Consider the following 13,911-nt stretch of genomic DNA (forward strand, 5'->3'; position numbering starts at 1 on the left):
AGATTTCTTTGTGGCTTTGCTACTGCATAGGAAAAATGCCAGTCCAGTGGTTTAGGTTTCCCTGAATCTGGAAAAACTTAGATCACCAGTTCTGCAAACCAAAATGCATAGCAGTGCTTTCACTAAAATGATCAGTATTACTAATAAGACTCATAGGCCTTGTGAGATTAACTTTACTCTGTATTTTAACTTACTGCAATAGAATGTAGTAAGCTTTTGAGTAATAGATTACTTTAGGTGCTACACAAATATTTTTGTAACCAATTTCTGAATATATTAAGATACAGATTATCAGGTTAAGAATCTTAAACTGATGAAGAAAAAAGGCTAGCAATGAAAAATCTCTTCCGGGGATTTTGAAAATGTAATGAGAAGCAAATGACATCTGGTTATCCTAACATCTTGAAGGCGGCCTGAAACGTCTATAAAGCATTGCTCTGAAGGCTTTAGTCTTGATGAAGAAATTTCAGCAGTTGTTCTCATGTGACAAAGTGAAGAAGTGGGCACAGAATGCACCTACACATCAGTGCAGGTGACAGTGCTGCTGCTGGTTTTATTCACAATATCTGGATTAAAAGCCCTTAAGCAGACTTCGGGTGTATCTTCGTTTTGCTTGTAAAACCACCTTAATAATATAGCCTCTCTCACTATATTTTCCAGGATGTGGTGTTTCAGTGGTATCATAGAACTACTAATGAAAAAGACACGTAAGCAAAAATGTGTTCTGCTCTGCTACTATTGGCAATACTATTGTGACTATGCTGCTCTTTGAAAGATAAGCAGGTTACAGTGAGAGCTGGACTCTCCTCTTCCATTCATTTGTATAGCAGGACTATTGCCATCCAGTTTTGGATATGTGGGAGATTGAATATCAAAATGAGCCTTTGCAAATACAGTGAACTATAGAGAATTTTGGGAGGAACCGTGACAGACCTTTCCACAGGGAATGTCAGCACTTTCGAAGATATCTTAGTAGTTGGTGATTGCATTTTTAAGTTAGAAATTTTAATTGCTAAGCAGGGCCATAAACAGGAATCCAATTCATCATTTTCATGGTGAATTTCATGAATTTCCCAAAAGCTTAAGTTGCCTAAAAGAACAGACTTCCTGTGGTAATTAAGGATTTTCTGAACAGAACAGTTGTGTAACATGTATTTCTTTCGTTCTCCTAAAGGAAGCTAAAAATTGACCTTTCAGAAAAAGGTAGTTTGGAGCAATTACTTGCTTTTCAGCAGTCGCTTTGAAACTTTGCTTTACAAAATTAAACCTTAGAGATTCCTTCTTCTGTTTTTCCTCAAGGCATGTATAGTTTGATCACTGACATGCTCTCTCTGTGGGCTAAACCTAGTTTTATTTCTAAGAAAATGTTGATCTCACTGAAGCATATTACTTGCCATACAGCATTAGGTTCATTTAGCCCAGTTATGTATCTGTAACTGTTGTCAATTCCCATAGCTTCTGAGAAGATGCAAAACCCAAACAAACCCAAACATATTTTTGACAGAATTGGGGTGATGGAGGTTTCATCCTAATTACTACCTTGCTTAAACTTTATGTTTCAAGCTGTTTTTTTTTTTTTTTTAAATCTTCTTGTATGAATAATAAGAGTATCCAGAAATACAGTAATTCGGGACAAGAGAATATTTTTCTTCCTCTTAGACTCCTGCTGTGCATTTTGACTTTAATAACATCCTAGAGCAGTGAGTTTCACAGTCTATTTTGTTCTTTGATAAAAAGACAACACTTGGTTTCAAATATATGAGCTGTCAGCTACAGAGTCTGCTTCCTCAAGATTAAGAAAATTAAAGCTCACAAATCACATTCTCTATGCTATTTTTATGTTCACAATCCTTTTGCTAGAACTTGATGCAGAATTTACAGGGAATATTTACAAAAAAGTGGCCTAAATAATACTGTACCTCCCATCTACAAACAGCTTAATAAAACAAAACTTAGAAAGGAGGAAAGTAAAAAGGGAAATGGGACAGCAATTACACTTTCCCTAAAAGACAGTAGGAGTTGTCCTCTGATTTCTTAGGGCAGGTGACAGCTACTTACCTCCTTAGGTAGTATGTTGTTCATTGGCACTTAATGTCAAGTCCAGTGGATTGACCATCTGCCTCAGTTTAGGCTGTTGTATGTTGAAGCTTTACCATGTAATTCGGGTTAGTTGATCCCAGTCCTATGCTGTCCTTTCCTACTGACCATCCTTCTGGCTGCTGATTTTTGTTAGTCACTTGTTAGTGATTTTGTGCTTTTTCATAGGAGATCACATGTAAAGACACAAATAATACTTGTTGCCCCAGGAAGATTGTCTTTTACGGAGCTTTCCCTGCTAGGAGCTGCTGCAACCCCAGGCTTAAAGAGAGGCTTTAGATTTGGATGACTGCTAGCCTTGAGCACATTTACGCTGAGTTAGTTTGCCCAGGCTTTTCGCACATTAATGCAATTACATCACAGTTTCAAATTTATACCATGTTTTTTCTCGGTGTCTTATTAACAAAGCATAACCTTTCAGAAGAAGGTTTCGAGCCTGCTCATTTCTGTTCAGCTCCTGTTCTATGCACAGCATGCCAATGGAGCACTCACACCCCTCTTGGTTTTCCATTGTTCTACAGTGCTTCAGAGAAGGGCTGGTTTTGGTTTGGTTTGGTTTGTTCAGTGGTTTGTTTTTTTTTCCTCTCCTAAGCCTCAGGCCTGCATATTTGAATCTCTTCTAATTTATTTAATTTCTAAGGCAAAAAGTTCTAATTCAGTTAGAGGCCCTTTTTCCATGCCCCTTTAGTTTCTCCAAATATCTCCTAACTCAGTATCCAAATGTCTCCTAATCCTCTAGGCTTCTAGACTGCAAGAACCAGAGCTTTTTTTCTTAAACATTCTGTTGATCATAGCCACGTACTGTACTGTGTAATTGATAGCTCTGTCTTTTCCTGGTAACAATATTGTGAACATATAATGTGCACGATTAATTATTTTATCTTCTCTACCTTGTGTAAACTTACTTTGCCATTGTGTTCCCTGTACACAAACACTGATGAAATTTCCCCAATCTTTTGTAGATTGACAACAGAAGTTTTCTGGGCACAGCTAAAGCAATGAGGGAAAAAAAAATCTCAACTGTACTTAAATGATAGGAAATTACGTACAGAAGCAAGAAAAGGCAGATCTTCAAGCTACCAAACTTTCATTGTCATGCAAAGCCACAACGGTTTTGACTGGCTCCATGTAGAAGAAATTCCATATAGCAATCAAGAGGGCAACCAGAGTAACTCTCCTCTTGATCTGTTAAGTGGGCATAGGGAACATATTTTGTTTAAAAGAAGCAAAGAGTGAGAAAATCAGAGGTTTTTGCAGGAGGGATGCTTCATCTCATGTAATTAAACTCAAAAGATGAACACCTGAGCTATAGATATGCATGTAGCAGGCAGATGTTCAACCTACTGCCAGAATTCAAGTTTGAGATGTAATAAAATTTTGAACTTTCAGATGAAAAAGGTAGTAAACAAACCTGCTGGTTTCAATATAGGCTGCGAGTAGCGTTTAATGCCAAATATCCTAATTAATAATGTGTTATCAACAGTCTAATCTGAACAGTAGTTCAGGATAGAAGAAAAAACTTGTTCATTGTTTAACAAGATAAATGACTGGGATTGGTATTTCTTCTGCCTTCATAGCAGATCTCAGTTTTATAACTACTTTGTCATCAAACTAGGTTCCTCTGCAAGTTTACTTGATAACTTTTAAAATCTGTTAGCCAACTTCAACCAAATACAACAAAGGTAGGAGCCTTGGAAGAAATTAATGTCCTAGAAATTTCAGGTAAATAGCCATGTGGAAGAAGAAAAAGACGACGGAGAAGGAAGCTGGGAAGGATTGACTGAGCAATCTCATAACTTCTTGGTCCATGGGGAATCCACACCAGGCAGAGCTCTCAAGTTTGCCTCAGCCACAGGGAAGAATAACAGCTACACCAAGTTGGTCGGTCACAGAGCTCCATTTCCAAGCATGCACAACCTCAGCCAATTTAGTTTCATGGAGCAACTTAACTATTTTGGAATTTCAATTTCAGCAGCATGTGAAGTATCATATCTGCCCTTATGTACCATCCTCTCAGTCTCTGTTCACCAGGTAATAGAAAGCCATTAGCAGAATTTAGATCCTTAAGGGGACTAATTTCCCATTTCAATTTAATCATATGTCATTGTTTTGGTACTTGTAATATTGTAGCCCACCTGGTTCTTTAACTGCCTTTGAGGTATCCTTAAGGATAGCCAAAGACCGTGTCTTTTAATGTTTTTTCTAAAGCAAATAAATACTCTTAAATCTTTCAGACTTCCTTCATACACAGTGAAAATGAAAAAGAAGCAGCTTTTAAAAATATACTTGGAGACACAGCACACTGAAGATCTTAGCATCCTAGAATTATCTTGCCTTTCTCCTTTTCCTGCCTTGTTTCTCTTTGATGAACTTCAATTAAGGGTGATTTATTCTGATAAGGTTTGATTGCAACATAGCTGCTGCAAGAGTATGTGCCCTCTTAGGGCTAAATTACCTTCAAGACTCCAAATTACATCTTTGTAGGTGTGCTGATGATAAAGCTTTGATATTATTCTAGTTCAGCAAATGAAGTGCCTTGATACATTCCTCACTTGCTATGCTTGTGAGGTGAGAAAAAAAATCAACTTGTGGGGGTATCCACTTCAGCAATAGAGCTATATCTGATTTTTATGACACATGCTTTCGCTAATATCAGCTCAGTCTTTTCGTTCCTGAATTCCTTCAGAAGTTTAGAATGTCTGTGGACTTAAGAACTTGTACTCAGTACTAACAGATTAACTCTGAAATAAGTCAGTGATTTCATTAAAAAAAAGAGAGGAATTGTATTCAGTCTCTGTCTCTTTACGTAAGGTTCATGATGAGACATTTTGGAGGTTTTGCTGTTTTTTTAAAGCAGAGCTTCCTGATTAAGGTTTAGCTGAAAACAACTTTGGCAAAAATTGCCATCCGTTTTCTTCTAACTAAAACATTTTCTTCATAAAAATGGGTTGGGCAGACTGTTTTTGGAATATCCCCTTAAAGAGGTGATGAGGTGTTTCCTTTAGTTCTGCAGGCATTTTTTCATCTTTTGTGATGCTACTGGCATACCATCAAAAATTTCCCTTATCCAGAAAACACAGTTCTGAAGGGTCTACATCAATTTTCACTCTTTTTTTTCTTCCCCTCCATATATATAAATATTCCAGGAAATTCACGTCTTAAAAAAAGGCTAGAATTGTGGGGAAATATATACTTCTATTTTGAGGTTTTGACATGTCCATTTTAGTAAAACTAGGAGATGACAAAGTCTTAAGAATATAGTTGAAAAGTTCTAGACACTCCTTCTACAGTTTTGCTTATTTCTGCTTGTTGATAAAGAAGCAAGTAAATGCAATAAAATTAGAAGGGTTCAGGACCTAAAAATACTTCAGCGATGGATTCCTAGTAAAAAGCTCTACTTTTTATTATTATTTTATTTATTCACAAAGTTGTATGGCTGTATTGCAGAACAGTGTACATGCACCTTAGGAGAAACAAAAAAACCCCCAAAACAAAACCAACAACAAAACGATTGAAAAGCATTTGCTTTGGTTCTAACAGTTGTATATGCTTTTCAGGTTTTCAAACACTTGTATCGAATTCCTTGGTAACCATATTCCTTTTTTTTTCCCCCAGAAATATTTTAATTAAAAAAGTTGTTGTCTGGATTGGTCCTTTTTACTGTGCTTAGTATCTTACATGCTATTGTATTTTGTTGTAAATACTTTATGTTGCTGAAGGGAATACCTCCACCATTGCTTTGATTTCCAGTGCTATGGGCAGGACTCAGCTACAGCCACATTATAACCAAAATAAATGCTGTCACTAAAAAAGCAATGTTGTCACTGTGGAACAACTTGTCATTATAATTATAACTATGATAAGATAAAAACATTAAGTGGACAGAAGCAGGAACTGCAGCTAAATGTCAGCTGTTAGATGACAACCTTATGTATCAGAGAAGGCATGTTTGGGGGACATGACACAAGAGCAGTGACATGAGCTGATTTGTCCCATCTCGGATACAGGTGATCAGACAGCCTGCCCCAATCTTAATTGCAAGCAGCTTTATTTGTTTATCTGCCTCCTGTGCAATTACCAAGTTACAGAAACAAATCATAAAATTATTATGGTCATTGAGATTAGCTCAGTTGGTTAAAACTTGGTGCTCATAACGGCAGGGTCACATGTTCAATCCCCTGTATGGGCCATTCATTTAAGATTTAGACTTGATGATCCTTGTGAATCCCTTCCAACTCTGAATATTCTGTGAGAAATAATAGATGGAAGATAAGGGCTGTGTAATACACAGTTTGTGTATAAAAATTAAATTAGCAAATTATTACCAAAGAGATGCAAATACTGATTCACTTAGAATGAACTGCTGAGATCCATATTTGGCACTTAAAAAACCATACTCCTCTACAAGTGATTCTGTTACTTCCTGTCTTGAGCAGAAAAGGTATTAAAATTTGGCCCTGAGTGAGGCTGACACCACTGTGGTATCTTTGCTGTAGTACCAGAGACTAAATACCCAAGAGAAAAACAAAAATGTGTCACTGGAAGAAGTCGTCCTGTGTGAGAGATGATCAGTGGTAAAGCCTTTGTGCTTCTCACTCAGCCCAACCCTGGGCTTCTGGTGGGCACAGTCATCAAGATAAACAATGTTCCCCTTTAATCTTCCACCTGCAGGAATTGATCGGGCAGCAGGAAAAGACTTTTGCAAACAACGGTTCAGATTTTCAAGCGTAAAGGTGTCTGCTGGCCAGCCAGGTTACAGTGTCGAAGTTAGAGGCCAAGCCTCTCCAGCTGGGTTATTAAATGAGCAGGTAGAATGGCCTGACACTGAGCCAGCTGCCAGCACTGCGCTTCAGTAGATTATCCTGACCCCTGTTTGCCAGGTGTTTTGGTCAGGCTTTCAGGTGCTTTCTGTTTGCTGCATGTCTCCACTGAGGAGGCAGAATCCCCCTTCTTTTTGCACACTAGGTCTGTCCTTCTCCATCAAAACACTCGTGCTATCTAATTATCCAACCAAAGAGTGCTAAACTTGGACTCCCTGACTTCTTCACTGGAGCTGAGGCTTGTTGAGGTGCTGCCAAAGTGCAGGACCATGGCCCTGGAGGACACCTAGGTAAGCTTCACACACCTATGGTGTTTCAGAAAGGAAAAAGACAACTCCCCCAGGGTCATACCATATTTTGCCTTTTGAACTTGATCAAAGCTGAGACTGTATATACACATGCAATAAAGGCAATTTGGAATGCTCAGTGTTGCTACTGGAAGCCTTTTATTTTTATTGAAATCTGGTCTTTTAATACCATGCATGAAAAATAATTTTTGGAATTAGATACATTAAATTTTAAATGACAGACGAATTTAACAACAGACATAAAACTATGACTTCAGACATTTGTTTTAACTTCACCAAATATTTAAAATATCTGTGAATTGGATTCATCTAATGACCGCAAAATTCTTTAAATTCCCTTTGTTGCTACTGCAGACTTTAAAAGGCAACGTAACATACTTGTTGGAAAAATAAATACAATTAATGTCCATTAAGGCAACATATCCTTTTACTGTTATTCAAATATTAACAAACGAAAATACAATTTGGTTTTACACCATACAATTAGTAATAGTAAAATCACCCTGCAATAATTTTAGACAACGTAAGGTCTGTTTCTGTAAACATATTAATAGCTGAGTACATGTGTGTTGAGTCATATACATAAATATTCCCAGAGTGGCTAGCTTCCAGGCTGGTAGACTAAGTCCACATATAGCTTTCCATGTTAGGGGCAGAACTATACTTCTATCCTAGCTGATGGCATAAATCTTAATTGAATTAGCGGATAAAGTAAAGGTGTTTCACATACCATTTAAAGTTAAAAAAAAAATCAGAAATTCCTGATGGTGATTTTTCTTCTTAGTTCTCCTTTCCAAAATGCCTTGTCTAGTAAATGCCCCTTGAACTGTACATTTAGCTTTATTGAAAGTAGATTCTAACACACAGTGAAGACTAGGTCTTTATTGACTGCTTTATGCTTTTGCAGATGCACTGGAGAAGCATTTGCCCAGAAATCTTTACTTTCAAAAGGGATTCTAGGATTGATTTCTCAGATTGGGCAATGAAAGTTTAAAATTCGGTTTTTAATGAAGAGCTGTGTTTTGGCATTACTGCTGGAAGATAAACTTTTATGTCTTGCAGTTAAGGCATTCTTATCATTACCTTTATCTTTATAACCTGCCTCTTAAAGAACTGTGTAATTTAAGTTGATATGGGTATCTGAAAGCTCTTTTTATTGCCTGTAACTCTTTCTTTAGTTTCATTTTCATGGCTACAAAGAACACGATCTCTAACTACACTTTTGTTTTTACTGCCCCGTTTTATCATACAAACTGCAATTTTACACCTTGTTAAGGAAGCAAGGTGAGAAGGAAATCACATTATACTGTTGACAAGGAAGATAAGGCTATTATTTATCTTGACATTTTTGAGCAATAATATTCTTCATGTAATAGGATAAGAGATAAAGCATATCCTGCGGTGATAATGCAGGAACTGAAAGGAACTTTATTCCTCATGCTATCAACACTAGTAAAGAAACTGGGCCCTAGTGGAATAGTCCTATAGCTGAGCCAGTTTTGAACAGACTGTTTTGGAAGAAAAGCAAGCCTTTAGTTCGGTCAACTAAAGCAAACACATTTTATCTCTGCTCTGCAGTGAATCATAGTTAATTTATTTAGGTGGCTGAGTGAAACAGGGTTTTCCTGAGGGTTTGTTTGGTTTTTTTTGTTTCCCTTATTCTGACCTGCAGAAAAGGCCGTCTGAACAGTAGGTTGCATACTAATAGTGGCTGGTCAGTGAAACTGTGTAACTGCAGAGGCTGCAAGTTACACTTAAGTTACGCTTAGAAGAGTAACATACTGCAAAATATTCTATTTCATGACAGGATGTTCTTCACAATGAAGAAAAGAAAGAAGGAGGAATTAGTCATTGTCACTTCTTCCTTGGAGCAAAATGACACAAACAAAGTTAGAAATGAAATTTTAGTCCATGGCAGGAAATTGAACATACCTTTAATAGACCGAGATGTTCATGTTCTGTGATGATGACTGTGAGAGAAATGCCTGTTTCAAATATACAATATAATGCATAAAATCATCATAGATTAAACTCATTAAATGTCTCTAGAAGGAATTAAATTCAAGCTTATATAACTCAATTTCATTTCACCATAGATTGTATTATGTAGTCATCTACTTTATTGGAATGTTCTTTAAGTTTTGTCCAAATAATTAAAAAAATTTTGTCAATGAGGCTCCCACAGATTCTCTGGGAGATTATTCCTTGTTTGCCAGGCTGATCTCCTCTTCTTCCCCTTCCCCCCACCCCCGCAAATTCATCCTAGAATGTTCTTTTTTATTTGGAAGCAGTCTTTAATTGAAAATTCCTCATAGTTCTTCCCCCAGCCTTTCTTTATCAGACGGCCGGAGGGCAAGGTGAATTAATAGCAGCTGCATGACTCAGACTTGGTAGCTCAAGTGGATCCCTTTGCACTGAGCTTTGCTGTTTGGCCTCCCTGGTTGGGTTGCCACTGAGCTCAAGCAGCACCTTCACTTTCGTGAAAACAAAAATAAACTGAAAAAGCACAGTGAGGGCTGGGATTGCCTCAACCTCTCTGTCCTTCAGAAGGATTTTCCTTACTACTATTTTCTTCTGCATCCCCATTGGGACTGTATACAAAAAACTGAATACATGTGCATGAAAAAAAAAGTGTGATCCCATCCCCCAGTACAACTGTTTCACACAAGGGAGTGATTGGAAAAAGGAGAGAGGGTCCCATCACTGCGATGAGATGGAGGAGGGGAAGAGGGTCAGTGCTCTCCACTCAAACTGTATTGCATGCTCTTACCCTGAAGGTATCCCTCTCGAGTCGTCACAGCTCGACCCCTCCCAGGCCCTGGCTTAGCACACGCCGAGCCCCGCTCCTGCCCGCTGCACCCCGGGACTGGTGGCATCGCCAGCTCCGAGCCTTCTCATCTGGCGAAACACCGCGCCCCCTGAGCGAACGCTGCCAAAAAGGCGGCACTATTTCTGGCGGGCTTCGCACGGGAAACACCCACGCTGCCGACTGCCTCCTCCCTGACTCGGCTTCACCGACGTTTCCTTTCCCGCCGCCCGGCTGCGTTAACGGGAGAGCCCCTTCTTCTCACCCCCTCCTCACTCAGGCGAGCAGGGAGTTTCCAGAGGGCAGCTGTGCCGCTGGAGCAGCGGGCACAGGCACACACATCACACGGCCAGGGCTGTGCTCGGGCGGGTTCTGCGGGGTCCCCGAGCACCGGCTCCCACCGAGCGCCGCAGTTCCGGTGCGGAGGGACCTCCGCCTCACAGGGTGGGCGCTCGCTGATGTCTCCTCACGGGAGCTCCCTGTCCCGCCCTCACCATGCCCGACACAGAAGGCGCGTCCCGCACCCCTCCCCGTCCCGCACGGGAGCCCCTCACGGCCGCCACCCCCGCGCCCCTCCGGGCAACCGGCTTCGTGCCGCCCGCCGCGCATGCCCGGCCGCGCCACGCGTGCGCAGTGCGGGCGCAGGAGCCACATCTGATAGGGGGGAAAATCCGAACGGCGGCGGTCGCCGCCATATTGCGGAGCTGTCACAGTGCCCGCCGCGCTCCGCGCCTCGGCCCCGCCGAACAGCGCGGGGCGGCCCCGCAGCGCCTCCTGCCCCGCTGTGAGGGGGCGGCGGGGGGGGACACACTGCCCCGCCAGGAGCGGGGAGCGCCGCGCCCCACGCACCCTGCCCGGGGGGCTCGTCCACCCGCTCCACCCGGCGCCGCGGAGGGAGCGGAGCCCCAGGTGAGGTGGGGAGCGAGGGGCGCGGGCGGCTGCCGGCGGGGCCGCGGGCGGGCAGCGCGGGGGCGGGAGCGGGAGCCCGCCCGCAGGAGCTCGAGCCCGCCCGCAGGAGCTCTTGGTGGGCGGAGGGGCACCAGGCGACTTGTTGCAGCGGCAGGTTCGCGGCTTCGCACCGTCCGTGTGCGGAGTGCCCGCCGCCTCCGCCCGAGAGGGGGGCGCGGGCGGCGACCCCCGGCTCGCTTGGCTGTGCCGGGAGCGCGCCCCGCGTGCCCGCGCAGCCCCCGTGCATTATTGATGTCCCCGGGCGGCGCGGCGCGGAGGTTACACCGGAGGAGACATGTGGCAGCCGGGTCGGGCCAGCTGACTGCGGCGGTGCGGGGGAATAATAAGGAATTACTTCATAAACAAGTGCTGTGGAGCATCTGTTGCTGTCTATTGTTTTCGACAAATGTGCGTTTTTAAGAGTCCTTAAGTACTGACCGACGTAATGGGTGCAGCGGCCCTGAATGAGCCTTTGTGCATTGTTTTTTGAATGGATTAATGTGTTGTGCGAGTCGTAGGTATTTGTAATTAACTTTGTCTCTTAAAGTTTAGCGCAGATAAGAGGTTTTAGTTTCAGCTTGGTGGAATTTGCTTCTCTTTTGTCAGTTTTCTTAATTTGAACGTGGAAAAAAAAACACCTCTTTGGACTCTATGCCAACACAACTAATCACTTCAGTTATAAGGTGCTATTAAGCTGTCTTTTCCAGTCCATGTAACACCCTAGACAAGTATTTCATGTTCTTCTTTTTGGTACAGGCTTTTAGAAAGATTCAGTTTTTTAAACCGAGTCATGGGAGTGGCAGTTCTGAGTTTTAATTAATTCTGCCTTTGTGACTGGTCTCTGTCAGGCTTCAGACGTGCGTCTCACTCTTGTTTTGCTTTCATCAGAGATGCCTGCCGTTGCGTTTGTGCCACAGGAGTGTTTTGGGGATGCATCTGCGTGCACGGCCCCTGACGTGTTCAGAAGATTGTGGCACTGCCGTTATTGCTGTCAGCTCTGAGATAGCGCGTTGGCACCGCGCTGCCGGGCAACGTGTGCCACGAGGGAGGACGTGGGCATGGAGCGCAGTAGAGTTACGGCTACTGTGATCGAGTGGTTTTTTTAATCATTAAAGATGGGACAAGTAGTAACTGTTTATTGGATTATAAGACTTACCTCTATTGATCTATTGATTTAGCGTGAGAGGGACTGTGAGAAAAATAAACTGCAAGTCAGTGCAATGTTCCCAGATAAGCAACATCCCAGCAAATGGCAATTGCAAGGCAGTGGCATATTTCCAAGCTTTGTCCTGAAGCGGCACGGCTCTTCTATTGGGTTGGGAGACTGGAGAGCAAAAGTATAACGCACAGCTTTAGAAAATGCATGGAAAATGACGTGGTGTGACAGGTCAGGAGCTGTCCAGAGAGTTTTCCTTGAGTGCTGACTGAAAAAAAAGTATAAAAGTGTTTGTAGAGTTGATGGAAAGAGTTCTGGTCTGACTGTTTCTGCCGTTGCAGTAGAGAGCGTTGCAGCGCTTGATGGTGGTAGAACTGCCAGAAAAAAACTTTCACAGAACGTTGGGTGAAGCTGTAAAGAGGGTGAGGATATGGATCCACCTACAAGGAACAAAATTGGGGGGGGTAAAGAGTGTAGAGGTTATGACATTAGACGGCAGTTCCTTGTAAAGAAAGTTCCTTTAACTTTTGCTAGGATAGGTATACGGCCTTTCTTCTTCAACAGTCTCGCTCTGCTTTTTGAGAAGGGGCACTTCTGTTGACAGAGGTGAAGAGGAAAGTTGTTTAAGGCATTATGTCTTTCTGTTGGATGTGCTAAGTACATCAAAGCTGTCCTATCGCTTTGTATTGCATTAGGAGTCTGTGGGAGTAGAGGAAAGGGAGGATTTTCAAGTTTGTAAATGTAAACAAAGCTTTATACAAACTTCTGAAGAAAGTGCTGATTGTTGAAAGATACTGACCCATTAAAGCAGCACTCAGTGTATCTTGCATGCTCAGCAAGTTTACTCCAGAGCTGAGGGGGGGCCTAGGTGAACTCTTTCCTTTCAACAACAAAGAGCTGCATTAGTGGGCTAACTGTACCAGTAGGGTAATTTTTGGGTGTAGTTTGAATTAAATTTTTTTTCTTTCTGCTTTAGACTTTTATAAATCACTCTGTGAAATGAAACATTCAAGTCATGTAGTACAAGGAAGAAGAAATATTACATTGACCCAAAAAGGGAGTTAATAATCTTTACACTGGACCATTTCAATTTAATAACTCTAGTTACTGTATATGAAGAATGATGTGAGTGGTCAGTTCACATTCATAAGTTTCCTTTATGTTATGGAACTAGTTCTAAGAGGCTCAACAGTGTCATTCAGAAAATATGACTTGAGATGGCATTATACCCTGCATTTCAGTTATGTTGTATTTCTTTGCTAACAGTATTTTTAGAGAAAGGCTTGTTTTGCTTAGAAACAACAGTACTTCCATCAGTTTCCATTCTTAATTTCCATTTTTGTTGTTGCATGGGATATATGTGGTAAGATTGGCCATCTTGTCATTGTAGGACTCTTCAGAATCTTAGGGTTGTTTCAAATAGTGCAGTTGCGGGTACTTGAAGTGAAGATTAATACTTAATAAATAGGTTACTTAATAAATGAATGAAATAATATAATATTATGATAAAATAATACATATATATTAAAATATATAATACATTAAATACTTAATAAATAAGATTAAACTTAATAAATATTAACTGTATGTAAACTGTATGGCATGTCTAAAATGTACCAGTTCACTAACTGGCAAAACTGCAAGCATTGCATGAATATTCTTTGACTGGTCTGTGTTGCTTTTAGTTGAACTACTGTGTTGGCAACTGCCAAGTGTGCTTCTGAGGTTCTCAGGAACTCCAGTTTAGAAGAAATACCTCACTCTTCAAAATGTGTT

The 13,911-nt window shown here is 41.3% G+C and overlaps 1 protein-coding gene across 2 annotated transcripts in view; it reads left to right on the top strand.

The window, feature by feature from the left end:
• Nucleotides 1–10,707: 10,707 nt before the first annotated feature.
• The window catches only part of RDX (radixin), a 37,201-nt gene continuing 33,997 nt past the window's right edge, over nt 10,708–13,911 (top strand). For both annotated transcript variants that reach the window (XR_001877556.1, XM_017831649.1), the window contains exon 1: nt 10,708–10,940. The gene's annotated coding sequence lies outside the window, so the exon portion shown is untranslated. The remainder of the gene's footprint in view (nt 10,941–13,911) is intronic.

The sequence above is a fragment of the Lepidothrix coronata genome, unplaced genomic scaffold (assembly GCF_001604755.1).
Source record: "Lepidothrix coronata isolate B3197 unplaced genomic scaffold, Lepidothrix_coronata-1.0 Scaffold194, whole genome shotgun sequence".
Lineage (NCBI taxonomy): Eukaryota > Metazoa > Chordata > Aves > Passeriformes > Pipridae > Lepidothrix > Lepidothrix coronata.